At 33.3% G+C, this 21,376-nt stretch overlaps 1 pseudogene; it reads right to left on the bottom strand.

Moving 5' to 3' along the window:
* Positions 1-4,330: 4,330 nt before the first annotated feature.
* LOC124374057 lies at positions 4,331-19,824 on the bottom strand (annotated as a pseudogene).
* Between the last annotated feature and the right edge of the window lie 1,552 nt (positions 19,825-21,376).

A 21,376-nucleotide genomic window follows, 5' to 3' on the forward strand; every position in this document is an offset into this window, starting at 1 on the left:
TTGGTCTGAGATCGAAATAAGACAAGCGTTGGAGTTAGGAAATGAGGTGATCTACAAAAATGTGCCAGTAACTCTTTACTCTATCTCCATTGGTTTGGCCGCAAAACGCGTTTTAAGTATTGATTTTTTAAGTTTTACGTGACATTTTTAAACTGCCCAGTGCAGTCTTTTGTCCTAAGCTCTGTACTGCCTAAATTATAGGTCGTAGCTTAAATCTGATGGCATAATCGAAAGACAAAATTAAATTTCTGACAAGAAATGTGCAGTCACTTTTTGTCATATCTCTAACGGTTATCTAAATACTTATACAGCCGCACGTGAAACTGACTCACTCACTCACTGATATATAGATACAAATTCTAACATACTTCTAGAAGTGCTGGAAACTTGAAATTTGGCATGCAGGTACCTTTCGCCGTATAACCAACAGGAAAAGTCTGAAAACCGGGAATTTTAAATTTTAAACCCCTCAAAAAAATTAAAAACCGGTTGAAACTGGTTAAAAACTGGTGTAGTTTTTTGCTTTCGAGCCGTCTAGCGACTAAACCGTAGGTAGTAGCTCAAATCTAATTTTTAAGGGGTTTTAGCAAATTTTATGATCTACAGAATGGGCACAATATACTTCCCCGCATCTCTACCGGGCCACCCGAAACATGCTCTCAAATTCGAAAATATTGTCAAATTTTGACGATTTTCGCTTGTAGATTTTCGTTTGAGGCTCTGTAGCGTCTAAACCGTAGGTTGTAGCTCGGATCTGATGAATAATAGTTAGTGGGGAATGAAGTGCTCTACAAAATAGGTCCAGTGACTTTTTGTCCTATCTCGTGTGGTTAAGCGTCAAAACGCGGGAATGTTTGACATTCCAGAAATCTTTTTGCTTAAAATAAAGTTTCGAGCCTGATAGTGGCCGAACGGTAGGTCGTAGCTCAAATCTGATTGGCCCATCAAATTAGCAAATTGCGCGATCTACATAAAAGGTCCAGTGACTTTTTGCTCTACCTCCAGTGGTTCAGCCGAAGAACGTGATTATGTGCAATTTTTTTGTAATTTTTACGTGAAACTTTTGTTTTCGGGCTCGATAGCGGCGAAACCATTGGTCTGAGATCGAAATAAGACAAGCGTTGGAGTTAGGAAATGAGGTGATCTACAAAAATGTGCCAGTAACTCTTTACTCTATCTCCATTGGTTTGGCCGCAAAACGCGTTTTAAGTATTGATTTTTTAAGTTTTACGTGACATTTTTAAACTGCCCAGTGCAGTCTTTTGTCCTAAGCTCTGTACTGCCTAAATTATAGGTCGTAGCTTAAATCTGATGGCATAATCGAAAGACAAAATTAAATTTCTGACAAGAAATGTGCAGTCACTTTTTGTCATATCTCTAACGGTTATCTAAATACTTATACAGCCGCACGTGAAACTGACTCACTCACTCACTGATATATAGATACAAATTCTAACATACTTCTAGAAGTGCTGGAAACTTGAAATTTGGCATGCAGGTACCTTTCGCCGTATAACCAACAGGAAAAGTCTGAAAACCGGGAATTTTTAATTTTAAACCTCTCAAAAAAATTAAAAACCGGTTGAAACTGGTTAAAAAACTGGTGTAGTTTTTTGCTTTCGAGCCGTCTAGCGACTAAACCGTAGGTAGTAGCTCAAATCTAATTTTTAAGGGGTTTTAGCAAATTTTATGATCTACAGAATGGGCACAATATACTTCCCCGCATCTCTACCGGGGATAAAACGCGTTTTGCGGCCAAACCAATGGAGATAGAGTAAAGAGTTACTGGCAAATTTTTGTAGAATCACCTCATTTCCTAACTCCAACGCTTGTCTTATTTCGATCTCAGACCAATGGTTTCGCCGCTATCGAGCCCGAAAACAAAAGTTTCACGTAAAAATTGCACATAATCACGTTCTTCGGCTGAACCACTGGAGGTAGAGCAAAAAGTCACTGGACCTTTTATGTAGATCGCGCAATTTGCTAATTTGATGGGTCAATCAGATTTGAGCTACGACCTACCGTTCGGCCACTATCAGGCTCGAAACTTTATTTTAAGCAAAAAGATTTCTGGAATGTCAAACATTCCCGCGTTTTGACGCTTAACCACACGAGATAGGACAAAAAGTCACTGGACCTATTTTGTAGAGCACTTCATTCCCCACTAACTATTCATCATCAGATCCGAGCTACAACCTACGGTTTAGACGCTACAGAGCCTCAAACGAAAATCTACAAGCGAAAATCGTCAAAATTTGACAATATTTTCGAATTTGAGAGCATGTTTCAGGTGGCCCGGTAGAGATGCGGGGAAGTATATATTGTGCCCATTCTGTAGATCATAAAATTTGCTAAAACCCCTTAAAAATTAGATTTGAGCTACTACCTACGGTTTAGTCGCTAGACGGCTCGAAAGCAAAAAACTACACCAGTTTTTAACCAGTTTTCAACCGGTTTTTAATTTTTTTGAGGGGTTTAAAATTTAAAATTCCCGGTTTTCAGACTTTTCCTGTTGGTTATACGGCGAAAGGTACCTGCATGCCAAATTTCAAGTTTCCAGCACTTCTAGAAGTATGTTAGAATTTGTATCTATATATCAGTGAGTGAGTAAGTCAGTTTCACGTGCGGCTGTATAAGTATTTAGATTAAATTTCTGACAAGAAAGGTCTAGTCACTTTTTCTTGTATCTCTAACGGCTTAGCCGCAAATGCCTTTAAATTCAAAACTTTGGTTAAATCTGGATAATTCGATAAAATAGGTATTCTTTTAACTCCAAGATCCCTAATCTAATGCTCGGACATAAACTTTCCCTGAATACCGCTAATCCAGTTAACGAGTGAATATACTCCACATTACAAATTGGTTGAACGTTAGCTAAGCGTCAATAGTATATTAGGGATAAAGTGAATTTTTACTATGTTCACAGACACAACATCTTCTAAAATAGGCCCATGTGTCATTAACCCCAGGTAACATTATCCCCCCCGGAAATTTCCTGTTATGACCAGATAACCTCCAGGATAAACTAAACCCCCCTGATGCCTTAACCACCGGTAACATTAACCCCCCTGGAATTTTCTGGTCTGACCAGAAACCCTCCTGAGTAAATTAAACCCTCTGTTGTCTTAACCCCCGGTAACACTAACCCCCCCTGGAATTTTCTTGTTTGACCAGATAACCTCCTGAGGAAATTAAACCCCCTGATGTCTTAACCCCCGGGTAACATTAACCCCCCCTTAAATTTTCTGGTCTGACCAGAAAACCTCCTGAGTAAATTAAACCCTCTGTTGTCTTAACCCCCGGTAACACTGACCACCCCCGTTGAATTTTCTTGTTTGACCAGATAACCTCCTGAGGAAATTAAACCCCCTGATGTCTTAACCCCCGGTAACATTATCACCCCTGGGAATTTCCTGGCATGACTAGATTAACTCCTGAATGTTTACAGAAACAAACACCCTCCAAAAGCGGCCCAAGTGTCTTAACATTAAACCCCCTGGAATTACCAGGTATAACCAGATACTCTTCTGAGTAAAGCAAATCCCCTGATGACTTAACCACCGGTAACATTAAACCCCCCCCCCTAGAGAATTTCCTGGCATGACTAGATACACTCCTGAGAAAATTATACTCCCTAAGCAATTTTATAATATTGACTTAGGGTCGGTGTTTTATTATATTTACACTAAACATTTCACAATAGCTAACCAGTGCAGACTCTTCTTCAATGGTATGTCCTGGCTAAACGAGAAGTCGTAGCTGAAATCCAAGGATAAAATCAAAATAAACAGATTCTAATTATAATTCTCGGAACTAATCGCTGATCCCCGAATTTGCAAGCGTAAATTTATCCGCTAATCTCCGAATTTGCAAGCCTACATCATGGGGGCCTGGGGGCGTAGCCCCCAGCGAGCCGAAGGCGAGTCTAATATATATACAGCCACATGTGAAACTGACTCACTCACTCACTCACTGATATATAGATACAAATTCTAACATACTTCTAGAAGTGCTGGAAACTTGAAATTTGGTATGCAGGTACCTTTTGCAATATGACCTGGAGGAAAAGTCTGAAAACCGGACATTTTTACTTTTAAAGATTTCAAGCATAAATCTTCATGATTATGTATATGCTCGTAATTTTTACTATAATGCATTTACATAGGATTGTAGTTTCTTGAGTTATTCTTCTAATTTAGGGTTTTGCTTCTGACCAAGCCTTAATTTTTTGTTTGACAACAGTAATATGTTTAAAAAAAGTTAAATATACATGTTTTAAAAAAACGAGACACATTCAAAGTTGAAATATTTGTCTTCATTCAGCCTAGAAATTGAAAAATATATGCTGAAGTTACAACTGACCTTGGTTCATCTGACTAGGCGTTACCCTCTGCAGCTTAGGCTGGTTGGGTGGTGCGGGCTCACTGGGCGGGGGTGGTGCTCTGATACTGCCACGAGGGTGGAAGATGGTAGTGACTGGTGGTGGAGGAGGAGCTGTTCTAGCTGGAGCAGGTGGTCTCACCGCAGCAGCAGGTCTGTGGGGGGCTCGAGTCATAGTTGGTATTACCCTCTGCACTGGCCCTGGGGGCAAAACAGGAATATGAATTGTTGAGCAGAAAGCTTTCTCCCACACGAATCTACAAATTACACTGACACAACTTGTGGTGAAAGACCTTAAATGGTTATTGATTAATATTATTAATGCTCTCATTCTACTACTGAATTTTTAATGTATAATGCATACAGTTTTTAAAAGATACATTATAATTAATAATGAAACTGGTTAGTTATTATTATATTCTATTGTTGTGACCTGTTTATGATCCTAATTGCAAACTAGAAGTTAATGTTTTGTTTGGTAATATTTGGAATTTAAATAGTGGAACAATGTAGCATACTGGTTTTGAATGAAAAAAATACAACTCAATGGCCTAGTCTCACCACCTGTATTCATGCAACTGTAGTACGAATCACCCTGGACATGTAACCTCAGTGTGAACTCGGATTTGTGATGTCCCAATACACTATCTGCAAATCTTTTGAATGGTTAGTGTTACAGTTAAACCATCTTACATCTTACAGTTAGCAAAAGTACTGTACCTTTATGCAGTTGCAATTTTATTGATTACCAGTGCTTCATATCTATTACTACTTGCATTAAAGTTACAACTTGTTCTGCTAACAATATAACAGGGTGAGGCAGTGAAAAGGCACGATTTTGAACAATCACCAATAATTTATTTATAAAAAAAGGATAATTGTTTTGATGTAACTCTTAAAGTACATGAATGTAAATTAGTGTTATACTTAAAAACAATTATTTTTTGGACAAAGTGTCAGTAAGATGGCATCCTTAGATAAAACAATAATATCACACTTTTTGTTGTTTACAATTTTTACCATCAGAATGATGTATTAATGATACAAAATCTGTGTCCCTTGAGTGAAAAGAATACAATAATGAGTAATAATTAAAATATTTATTAGATTTTCAATTTACTTAAAATGTATCAGTACTTACTAGAGTCTGCAGGTAAGCCAGGGCCTATCGTGACTGTCAGTGTTTTACCACTTGTTGTGAGCACAGCCTGGTTCGTCATGGAACCTTCCACAAACTTCACAGTTCGTACCCCTCCTCCTCCCCAGGCAAGTTTTTTGACTCGAAACTCACAGCTGGAACATTTTATACAGCTTGTTACGAATTATTTAAATTACAAACCATTATGATCAGTTACTAAATATAAAACAAAACTTATTGGTTACAAACAATCTACCCTCATGGCTACTATTTTGTATGTATCTTCAACACAGCTAGCATTAATAGGAAACCATTAGTGAAAGTGAGGTTACAAAATGTATCTAGAGTTATACACAAATAGAAATAGAATCAGCTGATTACTTGGAACAACTGATTGAATACCATCATATGGCAGTAAATTGAGTCTAAAAAGAAATAAAGAAAAGAGTAACTGCAATCTAGTAGGAAAAACTACTGAAAGTGTTTCTTATCCATTCTGCTTATTATTCATTACAAAAACATTACCGTGAAAATTGTTTAGCGCTATAGTGCTTCCTGCACAGCTATCGTTAACAAATCGTAAGTCAAAGGGTTAACAAGTCAGAATACTAACTTCATTGCATTATAAAGATAGAGATGTGTTGTTGTAAGATAGCCGATGATGCACAATGTCACCGGAGTGTCAACATTTATGTGGAAGTGAAAATCAACAACATACAAGTGGAAAGGGTTAATCACACAAATAACAAAATAACCAATCTACAGTTCAGAGAGTAGTAAATTAACTTCTAACCTGTTAAGGAATCTGATGGGCAAGTCTCGGTTTGAATTGGCTCGGTACTGTTTGGCCAAAGCACACAAGAACTCAGTCTTGAACACAATCTCCAGCAGGCTGTCGTAGTCGTTCTTCAGGTGAATCACCACAAAATCATCCTAGGAGCAAAAGTACTATACAATATTAATATTTCTCCAAGCCCTATTAATTGAACCAAATATCTTTCCAAATTTATAAAAAAATGTTAAAGCTAACATTTGACAATAGCCCAAATGGAATTCACACTTATTTGAATTTCTACTTTGCTATGCCACAAATACACTGGTGACTTTTCAGGAGCCCAACAACCAACCTGCAGTGGACTGAGAGTCACATCTCCGATCTGGTCAAAGTCAATCTTTCTCTTAACCACTTCTTGATAATTGGGGTCTTGCCATGAGTACCAAATTGATCTTTTTACTCTTTCTCTGCCGATGAGATAGAGAGCTTTTGACGTTAATATTAGATCCCTTCTTGCAACCTGTAAATGAGAAAAAATTTGAATATATTATATAACTATGTACACACATAATTTTATTCTTAAGCCCCTATTAAAGTGGATATTCCATTTTCTGTAAATGACTAAGTGGAAAAGATCCATCACCTAAATATTGCTGTGCAAAAGACTATTGTAGAAAGTTCCCAGATATGGAACAGAATGGTCCTGTTGACATGCTGGGTAATAAGAACACCCAGATTTGCCTTAGCCTTAGATTTCACTGGTAAATGCAAGCAAAGGTGTGCAAACATACTTTTAGGACTAAGTGCAGGATCCTAGACTCTTCTCTTAGATAACAAAAATAACTTTATCTAAACAAACTATTTAAATTAATATTACCATTTAATTTGTATTTCAATAATTTTTTTGCAATAATTTGCTTACTTTCTGTTCATTAAATTTAACTTTGTCAATATAATTTAAGATTTTCCAATTTATAGGTACTTTTTTGCTTGACTGAGCAACTTCAATTATTCAAATTTACAACTATCCAAGTCAGCCCAATTCCTGATTAATTCCGATATTCGGAGTTCTATATGTCTTATTTGTGATTGAAAACTAAAAGCAAAATCTGTTACGTAAAAAAAGTTACATTAGTATTTTTGAATGAGTCTTTCAACTCTCTTGAGAATAGAACTACAATAAAAGTTATATACCAGCTGTTTTGATACAACTTTTATTATGTAAATTTAAATTTTATGATTTGTTGGTATAAATATATTTTGAAAAGTACTATAAGGTTTCCCATACATAAAATATTTGGTATCTTTGTTGCAATGATGTATTAAACAAATTTTAAACTTTAATAGTGAAAATGCATACAGTACAGTTAGTAAAACAGATTGCATTATTTAAACTGTTCTGTTAATACAAATCAATATCACCAAGGACAAGAACTTTATTGTCACTCACCTTGTTAAGAGATAAACATTGCCAATACAGTAGAAATTTATCTAGGAGAAATCTAAATTCTATTTATATAACTATATTCAGTCTTACAAATAACTGTTAACAAAATGCTTCAACCTCAAAATTTTTAAGTCTGATTTATTTTAGCATATCCGGGTCTCATACCACTCTTTGTAAAGTTGTAATGTAAGTCATTCCACTTAAATTCATACAGGGTGTTTGGTACTAGAAGCGTTAAAGATAGTAACAAGTTTATGTTGAAGAAATTGCCTTCAGATATTTCATACATTGGCTATTATAAACTGATAACATTCCACAACACAGTTAGTTGTTAATGCCAGAAATAATGGACAATGTTTTGACAAAAGTTTCATAATAGAAATACAACATGATGGTTATAGTCATGTAACAGCTAGCCCAATAAAGTATAAACTACATCTAAAGAGTTATTTATTTCATTTATTTTTCTAAAATAATTACCTAAAACACATAAAATAATCCTTTTCTATTTATTTTCATATTAAGAAATAATTAATTAAAAGAATAAAATAATATAAATTGGACAAAAATCAAATAAGGCGAATGTAAATTTTTATTTATTTGCACCCTAGCTAAAACAAGCTTATCTTCATAACAGACCTTAAACCTTCGATCGTATTTCTTGACAGTTTCTGCAAACACAACTTTTTCTCTTCTGCCTATTAAATTTTTGTAAACCAGGTTTTGAGTCCAATCCAATATAATCACAGGTAAAATATCGGTTGATGGAATATTTCCTCCTTTGCTTCTTCCCATGCACCAATGCTAAACAAACAAGAATAAATATTTAATTCATCATACTGGTATTACATTATAAATATCTTAGTTCCAGTAATTCAGATTATACAAGCTAGTATAAAACAAATTATTTCCTCTTTTGAGTTATGAACGTAAAAAATTTAAGTAAGAGTTGTTCACTCAAACTATTGTTTGATTCAAAACTGACAACCTAATGATAAGTGCATCCTGCTAAATGTACGCTTCAAAATTTAAACAATACAAACTAGACAAATAAGAAAGGTTATTATGAAGTATTTTTATTTTGTTTAGAATAGATTAATTAAACTTTATTTTAAAGATCCATAATAAGAATTTACTAAATTATTGTGTTTTTAACATTGTTTTAGGATTTGATAGCAAAGACAAAGGCAGGTGTTAGCAAAATATTTTGTGTTTCTGATTGTTGTAATATATAGGCAGGTGTTAGCAAAATATTTTGTGTTTCTGATTGTTGTAATATATAGATGAAGTCTCAGCCAAACTTATTAAATTCTGTAAAGTAGAAATCATTGAACCCATAGTGCATGAGCATAATAAACAAATCTTTAGAATAGGGGATATTCCCAACAGACCTAAAAAAATCGAAGGTTTATCCAAACTACAACAATAGACACCGCAGAAACTAATAACTATAGACCCATTTAACTGTTACCAACCATCTCTAAGATTCAAGAGAAAACTGTCCTAAGCGACAGGCTTCTAACACCAAGGCAGCAAGGGTTTCTCCAATGAAGATCAATAACTTCATTCATTGTCCAACTTGTGGAGACTGTGATAAACTATCTTGAAAACGGATTTATAGTTGCAAACTATTCTATTGGAACTTAACAAGGCCTTTGACTACCTACAGCAGTTTTCATAATAAATAAATTACAACACCTTGAGATAACAGACAAACAGGCTACATGGTTTAATAGTTATTAATCTGGCTGAAAACAACTGGTTTTGATTTAATCTGCAAAAATAAAAGCACAACAAATCAAAGTAAAATCTAATCAACTAGAAGTGAAAAGAGGTGTACCTCAAGGTTCCATGCTTGGACAAATCTTTTTTATACTTTTGACAAATGACCTCCCTGCCTTCCTGCTCAACTATTGTCAAACAGTTTTATATGCAGATGACACAGCCCTCATTCTTGACAACAGAAAACAAAGACCAGCTTCACATTCTCAGTTTTATTGCCTTTTGAAATGACAAAGCAATGCTGTGGCATGAGTGTTCTGGCCCTAAATTAAAAGAAAACATGATTTATTTTTCACTGCAGCTTAGAACAACCATGACCCCCTCCTACAGCTTTCCATTATTGACTTAAGCAAATACCTAGCCATAACCATCAACGATAATCTTTCATGGACACTACATATAGCTCAATTCATTAAATAATTAAGCAGCAACATACATTCCATCAGACAAATGAACCAAATAAGTGATTTCCAAAAGACAAAGATTACTTACTTTGCCCTGTTTTGAGTCACATTTAAGATATGGCTTAGTGGCCTGGGGTGGATCAATAGATTACAAAAAATAGAAAAAAGCTGTTAGGGCCCTCACAGGACTGACTATTGTGAGAGTTGCAAGAAAGCTTTCAGAGAGCACAAAATCTTGACAGTAATATTGTTGTATATCCTCGGGACCATCATGTATGCTGTCAGTTCTAATTAAACAAAGACTAGCAGACCAGCACCAATACAGCACTAGAAACAGGCATAACTTAGTATCTCCTGGATCCTCACCATATCAGTCTTTATGAGAAAAAGCCTGTATACAAAGTTGCAGCTTTATTTAACTAACTATCTGACCACTTGAACAGACTAAAGATCTGTGAATATACTAAAGACTGCCATAACCAACAGGCTCCTGCAACACTTATTCTACTCAGTGATGGGGTCCTTGTGGAACAATACATAAACACTGTATTCATAAATCGGTTTGCTTTTTTTTTCTTTTCTTGTTTTTTTTGTAAAAAATGAATGTATATACACTTGTTTTTTTTCTAAATCTCTAAATATTAAGGATAGCATCATGGAATAAATCTAAGGACCAGGAAGAAGCTTTTTATTGAAGTCCTAGAGAAGCTGGGTGAAAGAGAGAGGAAGAAAATACCAAATTTATCAAACAGGCTACCATAGCTTCTGCACCAGCCCTCAATACTCAGCTGTCAATTACTAATGTGAATAAGGGATTCCTGTGCTGTAACATTCATCTTACTCATAAGATCTCACTTTTTCAACCTCTACCAGCTCTAAAAAGTTAAATGCACATTTAAGGGTATGCTTCTTCAATCTGTAGAAGAGGTCATGACAGCAGTGGCCTTGGTATTTGTGCCTTGGGTGGCACCCGGTGCGGAAGTTGGTGGTGTCACCCCATCGAAAGTAAAAAGCAATAAGTTTTATATGATAAAGGTCATGGATCATTTATTATTTATAATATTGAAGAAATATCAAAACAATAATAACTAAGACAAAAAAGGATTTTTTATAAAAATAAAATTCCTTCTTTCTAGATTTGACAACTGCAAACTCAGCAATAACTTCATCGAAATTTATATATTGTATTGCCTCGTGTTCGATGGCTAATATACCAAGATTGCTAAGCCGCGATTGGGTCAATGTTGCCCGCAAATAGTTTTTTATTAATTTTAATTTTACTGAAAACTCCTCTCACATGAAGCTACGGACACGCAAACCGTCATGAAGAATTTTAGTGTAATTATAAGATTTGGAAGAGATTCTGTAAAACCCCATTCTACAGTAAACTTTAAAAAATCTAGAGACACGCAATCAGTAACCGTAACATTAGCGGCTTTTAAGTGTCTTAATAGTCTTGGTATCTCAAAAAGTCAATCTTTTAAATCTTCACAAACCAGCATTTAAGTTCCTAAAACATATTTTTTTCTTTTTAATTATCTATCACTATAGAATACTACATGTTTAACAATTCACGCCACCCAAACACAACACACTTCACGAAACCAATAAGAAATGTTGCAACTGAAACGTCAAAGATCGCGAGTATGGACGGGGAATCCCCCACGACAGCGTTAGACTCTTTTGCGGGAATTCCCGAATTATACATAGAGCTGAGCAAGTGCTTGTGGTGAAATCCCCAAAAAAAGAAATTTTTTGTGCTAGAGATTGATTTTGTTTGTTTGTATGTTGTTCTTAAAGTTGAGAGACCGGTGACACCAGGTGCAGCCCAGTCCCGCCACCTCCCCTTTTGCTACCCTCACTGCATGACAGACTTTCTGAAAAAGCTGACATTTTCTGATGAGCTACAAAACTCTGTATTCTTGTATGTAACTCTTGCCGAATCATTGATTATTGTGCATTGTAAATACGTACTGTCACCTTTCAAATACATTTAAACTTATCTGAAAAATTCAAATAACCACACATTTTCAGTTTTAGTATTACTTTTAAGACTTTTTAAGCTATCCTACAGATTCCAAATGCAACAGAGAAAAAATTATATTTTATTAATATTATGTTGATGTTTTATACTTCTATAAGAATATAAAATAAAAACACTGCTTTAAAACTTACAGACAGCCTCTGCTTTTTGACGCTCCTTTTGCCTTTGTGCAAAATATTTCTTGAACGCTCTTTGGATGACTCGAGCATAGACGTTGAACCTGCGCTCTCTCTGCTCCTCCAGCAGAAACAACTGACAACACAATGACAACAGTTCATGCAGCATGCAACAACAAGGCAATCACTACAACTACCAACTCACACACAGAAGGAAATAGAAGAAACAAACCAATTAACAAATTAATGTAAAGCTTTGTTTCAAATTACTCATTAAAGATTTTAAAATGCAATGTTACAGAACTACCAAATAAAAAAATATGTGAAATTTGATTGTTTAAGGTAAACTAATAAGTTGAGACACAAAGCTGTATAAAATTTGTACAATAAAATCCTTTTCAATGTTTCTGTCTCACAGGCATTAAAAAAAACGCACCACAGCATATTCATCAATTTTGCTGATTTCTGAATGGTATAATACCTTCAATTTTTTTAAACTATATTTAAATATATTACAATTAATGGTCAGATTTAACAATCCTTAGAATGTTATGTACATAAAGAGGAAATTAGTTCTGAGAAACTGAATCTGTACTAAACATTCTCCATTACTTTGGCTTTAATTGTTGATTGCATGAAAGTTTATGTACTTTACATTACAAATCAGAAAAATAAATTAACCTTTTAACATTGAACTGTATGGTTTTAATTTTATTAAAAAGTCAATTAAAGCACACCTAACACATGGGAAGAATTTACATTGATTTGAAATTTTAAACAGTGTTTTAAGATCTACTATTAAATTACTTATGCACTTTGTTTAAAGTGAAATTTAAAATGCTGAATTATACTTATACTTAAAAATGTAAAATAGGTTTAAGTTATAAACAAATCTTTACGTATTTATAAACGTCAGTCAAGCAATGGACACTGATTATTCTGTTTTAAATTATTGCTCTTTTGACACCATTCCAAATCTTTAATTACTTTAAAAAATTTTAGATCTAATAATTATTTTGGGAGACTTTAAATTTGAATTTAATTATTGAAAATACTTGTATATTTGATTTTATTGGGGTATAGAATACATTTTTTTATTTCATATTTTCTGGCAAAAATATACAAACAATAACCGTATAATAAATTAACAAACCACACTAAAAATATTGTAAATATTTTAATTCTACAAAGTAATTTATGAAAGAATGTTTAAGTCTGAGATTGAAACTAAAGTAAAATTATATAAATTACCGTTTCAGGAGCCTTAATGAACACTTTAGTCTTGGCCCAGCTGATAGTGAGAACCGTCCAGCCCAACACTGCGCAGGATCCATTCTGTTCCTTGTCTGACATCTTTGGTCCACCGGGGCCATGTTTCTTTGGTCAAAACTGCGTATCTGGATCAACAAAACAACTTTTAAAAATTATAACAATAAAAGGATAAACATGTAATGAACTGAAATAAAAAAAAAATGTTTAATTCTTCTTATTATGGATCCTGTCTTCAAGATAGTACTAAAAACTGTGTGAAGAGTGCGGGTTTGACAGAAGTCTAATCATTAATATTTATTTTTGTTTATCATAGTGAAATATGTTCTGAAGTATGTTAGTGCTAGTTTTGTTGCATAAATTGAATGGTATACTGGAAGCTATGGAAAGTGCTTGTTGTTATATGACAGACATTGCATATTTTTCTTATTTTTTATAATGCTAAATTGATATTTTTTCAGATATGCCAACTAGAAAATATATATATACATACATACAAACTAACAAATCAAAAATATATATAATTACGAGATTGGTTTTTAAAAGCACATTTTGTAATGCAAGTAAAAACAAAAACCCGTTTCAGTTTTAAAATATGTGAGTTTTTTCATATTTTTATTTTATGATTTGCGTTTACAAATAAGTAAAAACTATCAGAGGTCTCTAAAAGGCTATAACCTAAAAAGGTTATTATTCCAAAATTTAAACTGTGGTAAAATTAAATATCAAGCAATATTAAATAATTAAAAGTACAAGCGTCTTACCTATGAAGAAATTTGGCGAAGGCTCGTCTGTAAGCGAATCCCGCACGTCTCACACGAATGTTCTCTCTCAAGCCCAGATATTCCACTTGGTGGTGTACTCTCTCAGAGTCAAAGTCCTTCGGCCTTTTGTTCTCATTGGGCTTGATACACCTGCCACACAGCAGAGACATTAGTATCCTACAATACAATACAACTGATCATAGCCTCCAAAACCAAGAGAAGATCGTCACCTGATGTAATGAGGACTGCAAGCCATGAGCTTGTCCACCAACTTGTTGGCCTGACTGCGGATCTTGCTGCCTGCGGTGGTCGGCCGAGACTTCGTCTTGCCGGCTGCAGCAAACTCGTCTGGGAATAGGCTCCGCATGAAAGCACTGCAATAAAAATTAATTTTACTATCCTGAAGTTACTTTTAATGTCTTTAAAATTTCTGAAACATGAAAGCTCCAAAATAAGAATAAGAATATGAATTTTATTCGGCCATAAAATATTTCACACAAAGACATTGGCACGTCAATACAATGCTACAACTTTTGTAAAACAAGGAACATTCTAAAAGTCTTGCTTCGTTCACAATGAAACTTCGGTACTCTTCCACTGAATAGAATGATCTTTCACACAGAAAATAATTTAGTTTAGCTTTAAATTCAATATCACTTAGCATCCTTATATCTAATGGTAACTTATTGTATAGTCCAATAACCATCATCATTGGGTCGGTTTAGCTAGTCTAGTTTGAGGTAGTTTGATATTGTTACAACTTGTTGTTTCATAATTGTGAACATTTTTCCTTAGGTTTACTTTATCTAAATTAGCTTGGAGGTAAAGTAGGCATTGTTGTATATATAAAGAGAATAATGTCAACATTTTAAAACATTCGAAAAGTTCTCTGCAACTATGATATTTATCGATTCCTGCCAATATTCCGACAGCTTTTTATTGGATGATGAATACTTCATTTGCGTAAGGAGAAGAGCCCCAAACAATCAAACCATAAGTTAAATGACAGTGAAAAAGCCTGAAATAAGATTGTATAAGAGCATCGCCACATAAACGTTTAATTCCAAACACACTTGTACTTTGTTTACCTTTAACCCCTACAATTTGCTGATACCAATTTAAATAAGGATCAAAAGTCAAACCTAAAAATTTTGGAAATATATCTTCTTCTTGTGTCCTATTAGGTCTTCTCTGAGGCTAAATATTACTACTTGTCTTATCATTATTTAGAATCAAGTTGTTGGCAATGAGCCAGTTCTCTACACCATATGTTAAATTTGTTTTTTAGACCTATTATTAAAATTCCCGAGTACCATTAATATTTAAGGTATAATAAGTATGATGGGTACACACTTGTTGCTTGACTGCATGAGCTGAATGAGGTCCAGAAAGAGCACATCACGATTGCGGTCACAGAAGCCCTCTACAGTGTACGACACATTGCCGGCATAGTGGCGGATCACAAAGCCTTCTCTCGTTAGCGAAAAATGGTCGTGGGTGTTCACTGCATTGTTGAGTTTCTGCAACAAAGCTTCAAGTAAATAGTGAAACACAGTTGTTTGAATATATTTCTTATTTATTTCTAACATTTTAAAATTGAGGAATTTTACAATATATTTAAGAACTGCATCATTCACCTCCGTTTTGTCATTTACTGTTTATGCCTACATAGATTTTATACCCAATTATTTGTAAACACATAATTATACTATAAAGTGTTTTGTTGGCAATTATTGAAAATGTCCTTTTAGTAAAAAAACAATTACAGTAAACCAGAAATATTCTGGTCATATATATTAAATATCATACAATATACTTGGTTTTTCTTTCAAAAGGATTCAATCAATTCTCACTTTAACCCTTTGACTGATCAACAATTTTTTATTTTTTTTCCAAAATTGATATGATTTTTAACAGGGTTATCCCCTTAATTGATAGGCTAAAATTAGCTTTTTTGTAGTGTTTTACTAGATAATTTGTAGCTTTATTATGTAATATAATAGAAACTTGAAAGTAGTTTTGTTCTTTAGACATTTAAATGTCCTATTAGGAAAAAATATAAAAAAGCCAAAAAATTACTTAAAAATATTTTTTTTTGTTTTTATTTATTAAAAAAAAAAAATTTCTTACTTTGTCAGTAGTAAACTAAAATAATTTTTTGAAATTTCTTATTGACAGTAATTTTATTCTAAAAGTACGTATTATTGTCACCAATTTCAGAAAATTTGAAGCATATAAGTTAAAAAATGCATGATTTATTGGTAAAATAATAAAAATTTACTTACGTGAATTTGAGGCAATCTGTTTGGAAATCTGGAGTCAAACACATTGAATGTTCTATATTAATTAAATTTGTTTGTGAATCCTGTCTTAAAAATACACTTTATTGTCAAAAACACAACACTAATAAAAAAGTTATTATTTACAATAAGACATAAGATATTTATTGCCGTTGATCAATATATACAATGAAATAGGCATTGTCAATACACTTTTAGTATAAAACATACTAATATAGAAACAAACTATCATTGAAAACTACAAAACAGATTTAAGAGACTCAAAAACATTTACCTTACAGTTGTAAAAATAAATATATAGTTTTAAAATTAAAACCCAATGATTTAAAACTGAATATTGACATCCATATTTAAAAACTCGTCAATTGAATAAAATGGATTATCTAAAAGCCACAAATAAAATTTTCTTTTTAAATTACTTATGGGAGTAACATGAGCAATTTCTGGAAGCTTGTTAAAAAAATCTTACACAATTTACCATAATTGGATGTTCCAAATTTTGGCCAGTCGATGTTGAGGAATGTCAAGCTTATTTTTATGTCTGGTGTTGTGTGTATGAAATTGATTTCTAATGAAAAAGTTTCTGAGGTTTAGCTTTAGTGTATAATATAATATGGTAAATGTAGAGATTAATAATGGTAGGTATTTGTAATTGTATAAATAGGCATTTGCAATGATCTAATGGTGCAGCATGACAAATGGTTCTAATAACCTTTTTTGGATTATTAACAGATCTGACACTGCTACAGAATGGCCCCATAATATCAAGCCATAAGCAATATGTGATTGGAATAATCCAAAATACGCTGTCCTAAGGTACTCAGTAGATATTATAAATCTTAATTTCCAAAACAGAAAAGCAACTCTTGAAAGTTTTTTTGCTTAATCCGTTAACATGATCATTCCAACTCAATTTCGTGTCAATACAAATTCCCAGTAAATTAACAGATTGGTGTTCGTTTTGAGAAAGGCTAAGCAATATGTTTTGCGTTTTTACTTTCATTGCAGAGAAGTTTATTTGTTGTGAACCATTTCTGAGCATTACTTTGAGCTGCAGTCATTGTAGCCTTTAAACTTTCCAGATTATTATGACAGGGGAGAACAGAGTTGAATCGTCAGCATAGATGACAGAATTCAACACCAACATTTTTTTGATAAATCGTTAATTATCACAAGGAAAAAGAAGGGTCCAAGGACAGAACCTTGAGGAACGCCTAAGGAAACATCTATTAGTGATGATTGTGTCCCTCTTAAACTTACATACTGTCTACGATTTATTAGATACGACTCAATAATTTTCATAGACTTTGAAGATATTCCATAAAAGTCTAATTTAGTTAAAAATACTATTTAATGGAACACAATCAAATGCTTTACTTAAATCTAATAGAGAAAGAGAAACTGACTGCTTATTTTCAAATGCCTGCAATGCCTCACGAACTACTTTGGTTACTGCAGCAACTGTTGAACGGCCTGTCCTGAATCCAAATTGAGATTCAGAAAGTAGGTTATTTTTTTCAAAATAATTACTAAGTTGATTATACATTATGGATTCAATGACTTTGGAAAAAGTAGGGACAACTGAGACTGGGCGATAATTTTGAGGAAGACTTTTATCCCCTTTTTTGAAAATTGGTGTGATCTTAGATATCTTTAACATATTTGAAAAGTAAACCCCATTCTAAACATTTGTTTATTATGAAAGAAAGCGGCTCCTTAATTAAACCAATTGTTTTTTTTCAATAAATGATTAGAAATCCAATAAACATCAGAACTTTTAGAATTTGAGAAATTTAGAAACTATTTTTTGTACATCTTCTGAATTAATATTTGTCCAATTAAAAGAATTTGGATTGATCAGTCTACTTCCTAGTAAATCATAAATGTTAGTGTTAGTGTCTGGAATTTGACTTGCCAATTCAACAACAGAATGTTTAAAATGATAATTTAATTGTTCAGGGTCAAGTGTGATGTCTCTAGTAGAATTTGGAGAGTGTTCTTGAGATATAACCTCCCAAGCTGCCTTGCACTTATTTTGTGCTTGGTCTATGTACTTTTTCACAGGCTATTTTTTTGGCAGAGGTTAGATGTGCCCTATAGCTTCTTTTACAAAAGAGATATGCATTGTAAGCTAACTCAGTATGCTCTGATCCATTCCTCAACATGTTTTTATAAATATTATATAGACTTAACATATAATCTCTTTCCTGAGCAAGTTCACAATTGTACCATTTTATATGGTACAATATTTACAGTTTTTTAGTTTTTATAATTTCAGTGGAAAAAATGCTTGCCGAGGCATTCAGCATGTACACCAAGAACACACCTTTACACACACTGTCCGAGACTTCCGCTTCTTTCCCTTCAGGATGATTGTCACCTGAACAGGTTCGGCACAGTTTTTCCTTCTTCTCAGGTAATTTCCTGAGTCCGAAACCAACTGATGGACCATCACCACCACCCCGGAGATTTTGCGGGATTTGCTTACTTGCAAGCCATTCCGAAGAAAGATCTATCACTTCTTTCATGAACTCAGCCCTCTTCAGTTGGCCTTGTGGTTGTATTTAATTTATTATTATAAATATTATAATAATAAGTTATTAAGTTAGTTATAGTATAGTATAGTTATTAATAATAAGTTATAAACTTACTATAATAAATTTATGATGCAACAACGATATATCGTTGCATATCAATTTTCACCGAAACATCAACAACGATATATCGTTGTGTATCACTTTTCGGTAAATTCACTCACAACGATATATTGTTGCGTATCAGTCAAAGGGTTAACTGCTTAAAATTTTCATTCTTTTTAATAAATTATGTTTTTGGAAATGAATCCTTATAAATTAAAAATTAAGTGTATATTTTTACCATACACCCATAATAACCCGTATCTTGATTTATGTTAGATGAGGTTTAGTCTTTGTACAGAACAAATTCATGAAATACAAAAGCTCGGAAAGATACCCAGTTAAAGGAGTTATTTTGATCTTGTTATGATATTTTTATATTTGCATAACCAAAAAAAAATTGTATTTTAATAACAAAAAAGTATTACACTACTTGTAAAAAATATTTTTGAAATATAATCAATGTATTTTCAAGCAACATGAATATTTTTGTTATGCAATTTTGTAGTATTAAATAAGAAAAGGAAATGTACAATACGAATATGTATATTTTTTTTGAAAGATAAAAGGGACACTTCAAGAATTGTTTGCAGGTTTATTATAGAAGGGAAAATTGCAACACTTCTACATATGTCACCTATATACAGTTGTATAATTGACCTTCATGACCAAGCCCTAGTGTTGTACAGGTCTAACCAACCTTTTGGAAGTCTATGTCGACACCACGGGGGGGGAGTTGACGAGCAATGCTTTGAGTAGCGCACAACATCGGTCCAGCACACAGAACACCCCCCGGAGGGTTGCGGATCTCCAATCAGTTCCACCACCACTTGATTTAAAAAATTGAAGTTCTCTATCGGTGTCCACTTGATGTTCTTCTGCCACGATACTCTTCCTGCACATCAACGTTTATTATTTACTATTTTATAGTTAAACTGAATTTGTTTTTAAATTATAATAAATTAAATTTTCTAACGCTCCACCTCTAAACTAAAACAAAATTATAATATAAATATATTTAAACTGATTAGGCAATGTTTTTTAAATTAATTTTTCATTACATTAGTCAACATTTTAGAATATGTATGATTTTCAAATGTGTTGTGGCCATGATTCAACTTTTTAAATAGAGTAACCTTGTAGTTTTAACTGAACACAACATTGAAAGTTACTTCAATGTAATTTTTTTAACTCAATTTAACTTTAATTCATTTCTCTCATTTCAAATAGCTAATAACTTTCAACAGTGTTTGTTGCTCTCGTGGACTTGTGCAAGCACACCAATTAAGTGATCATGTCAGTGTTTATGCATTGAATGGATTTTTATAACAAAATTACTAAATAATTGGATCCTGTGCTATTTTTGTTTGGCTTTTAAAGGCTTTGATGCATATATTCACACTGATGCGAAAGTCTAATTCCTAGTGAAGCTTCTATCATTAAATAAGTCCCGCAGGACTCGTGTACTCTTGGATCAAAGCGCGCAACCTATCAACGTTTTTTCTTGAGTGGGTGACAGCGGAACTGCGACTTCCCTTGCCCTCTCTGACCTTCGTCGTCTAAAAGCAAATTACGGCCAACCTTTGGATACCGCCTCTAAAACAATAGCACAGCATGGTGCTTTAGAACCAAAGCCAATTTAGAGGTACGTTTGAACTCACTCCTCTTGAGACTAACCTACTTTCATAGCCCGAAAATGCACTCCAACTGCTCCGTGGATAAGAACCTAAAACAAGTTTTCAGGTAATGATAGGGTCGCTGTGACAATTAAGATAAAAAAATGAAGATGATATATGCAAGATTATTGCAGTATTCAACTGTCAGCCAGTACCTAAAATCTTTCAGGAGCGTTTCCTCGTATTTTTCCAAATGTTATCTAAAAAATTTGAACAACAAATTCATATCTTTCTTATATCTCTGTTCATACTATGATATATATAATAATATTTGATTACATTTTAAATATTCTAAAATGTTCATTTAGTGCAAAAAATATATTTAACGTTAATTGTTATGGAATGAAATTGTTAAAAATATTTTTGTTCATACATTTTTATAAAATGTATGTAACAAATCGTCCAAGTACCTCGTTTACAAACTGTTATAATATATCAGGTGATATAAAAGTTTATTTACAAACATTTTTTTTATCAGACAAAATCCCAAATTTACAGAGTTTGTGCAAGACCATCCCTCACTCTTTTTATTGAAAAATGCTTTTGTGTCTAAGTCCTCTTTATATCACCTTATCCATTTAAGTTGACCTAATAACACCACTCACTAAGGTGATACGTCCATTATCTTAGATATATCAAATGACA

The sequence above is a fragment of the Homalodisca vitripennis genome, unplaced genomic scaffold (genome assembly GCF_021130785.1).
Source record: "Homalodisca vitripennis isolate AUS2020 unplaced genomic scaffold, UT_GWSS_2.1 ScUCBcl_7136;HRSCAF=14682, whole genome shotgun sequence".
NCBI classification, from domain to species: Eukaryota; Metazoa; Arthropoda; class Insecta; order Hemiptera; family Cicadellidae; genus Homalodisca; species Homalodisca vitripennis.